Below are 2,500 nucleotides of genomic sequence, written 5' to 3' on the forward strand. Positions count from 1 at the left end.
CCTTCGTCCTGTCTTTGTCCTTATGTTTTTAATTGATATTAGCCCTTGTGGCCAATAAAACGAATTAATTAATTATTATTATTATTATTATTATTATTATTATTATTATTATTATTATTATTATTAGTAGTAGTAGTAGTAGTAGCAGCAGCAGCAGTAGTAGTAGTAGTAGTAGTAGTAGTCGTATAATGTATATATATATATGACGCACATATGTCTATACGTACATATGTATATATATATATACCTATATCTATGACAAAATGAAATAATACCTTAAAAGACGAATATATAGATTTAAAAAAAGCCCTTCCTTACCTGCAGAGTTGATAATGTTATTTCGTAGACATTATTTAACATCGTTATATTAATAACACCCTTAAATATAGCAGTATGTGATAATGTTGTTATTCTTCAGATGTAGCAGCTTCATGTGTGTTTCACATATTATCGGATATAGAAAACGTAAGACGGCTATAACGACGATGGCAACAGCAAGTACAACAACAATAGCAAAAGCAATAATAACAAATATCTATATTGTTTTTTTTGTTGTTGTTTAGGATGTCATTGTTGTTGTTATAGCTATTGTGGTGTGGTTATTGTTAGTGTTGCATGTAAAAGCAGACGAAACGAAACCTCGCCACACTTACACACACACACCACAACATAAGATAAGCCAGGATACCAGAACTACACCAGACTTAACCAATCTATAATGCTAGAATGCTAAAGCAGGCGAGCTAAAGAGAGGCTAGGCCAACCTAGGCGTAGCTACAACCGAGATGAACAGACGGAGCGAGACGAGATATGTATACGCATACACACATACATACATACACACACATACATACATACATACATACATACATACATACAGACATAAATACATATCGATGTATATATTATATTATGCAATATTATAGACATATAGATAAATATTTAAAATTTTATACCTTACAATTCCTAATAAGAGACACACATACACATACATACACACACACACTGAGACACACAAACACAAAATCACACATGCGCACACACAACACAACGCAACACAGAGAAACGCAGTCGTATATATCAACATATATATTTTTTCAAGCGCTATCTGTGCGTTCATACTATTTTTTATTATATAATACAACTTGATATTATTAAATTGTATATCCTTGTTAAGTTCAGTTTTTGTAATTCCCTAACATTATAGTATATTTATATATATATGTATATATATATATATATATATATATATATATATATATATATATATATATATATATATATATATATATATATGTATATATATGTATGTGTGTGTGTGTGTGTGAGTATGTGTTTACATATATGTGTATATATATGTCTATAAATATGTATACATATATAAGTGTATACATGTATGTATATATGTGTGTGTGCGTGTGCGTGTGTATGTCTAAGTGTATGTATATGTCGATAGATAGTTCAAAATTATAGAAAAAGAGACAGATGTAGGAACAACATTTGTATATATGTATGCATATGCATATATACATATATACGTATATATACATGTATGTATATATGTATGCATATACATACACACATATATATATATACATATACATACATACATTTATATATATCAATATATATATATATATATATATATATATATATATGTATGCATATAGATACATACATTCATACATACATACATATATATATATATATATATATACATATGTATTCATATAGATACATACATTCATACATACATACATACATATATATATATATATATATATATATATATATATATATATATATATATATATATATATATATATATATATATATATATATATATATATGTATGTATGTATGTATGTATATATATGTGTGTGTATATATATGCATATATATATATCCGTTTGTTTGCCTGCGCGTGTACACATCAATGCCATTACTGAAATGGCCAATTTCTGCTGTTTGCTTCGACAAACAGACGGACAGGTTACTTTGTCCAATTTTAATGTGTTGAATATCCGTAGTGCTTTTTCTATTACAGAGCCATTGACCTCTAAGATTTCTTGTAGTAACATTAAATCATGTCCTGCATTTCCTTTCGTGCTTTATTTATTCGTCTCTCAGAAGAATTGAAAGAGGAAGCTGACCTAAGCAAGATATGAACTCAAAACATAAAGGCTGAAAGTTATTTACTCAGATGTTCCAGCTAATGTAGCCATCACGATATATTCTGACTGTCAGGTTTTGGAACTGATGGCGTCCCTTGGTAGTTTTTACAATTTACAGCAAGGTTAAATTCTTTAACTTTTATTACGATATTACAATACGCTTTCTTTTTCTTTTTCATCTTTTACTTGTTTCAGTCATTGGATTGCGGCCATGCTGGGACACCCCTTTGAAGACCGTTTCAATCGAAAGAATTGACGCCAGCGCTTGATTGTGTTATAAGCTTTGGAGGGACAAACACAGACACACAAACACACACATACACACA

General features: G+C 29.0%; 1 long non-coding RNA gene across 1 annotated transcript in view; it reads right to left on the reverse strand.

Moving 5' to 3' along the window:
* LOC149132360 (uncharacterized) overlaps nucleotides 1-844 on the reverse strand; it is a 49,042-nt gene extending 48,198 nt beyond the window's left edge. The window contains exon 1 of the long non-coding RNA XR_016244638.1: nucleotides 319-844. This is a non-coding gene — a long non-coding RNA (uncharacterized LOC149132360). The remainder of the gene's footprint in view (nucleotides 1-318) is intronic.
* Between the last annotated feature and the right edge of the window lie 1,656 nt (nucleotides 845-2,500).

This window comes from Octopus bimaculoides, chromosome 16 (genome assembly GCF_046866305.1).
Source record: "Octopus bimaculoides isolate indiv1 chromosome 16, ASM4686630v1, whole genome shotgun sequence".
NCBI lineage: Eukaryota > Metazoa > Mollusca > Cephalopoda > Octopoda > Octopodidae > Octopus > Octopus bimaculoides.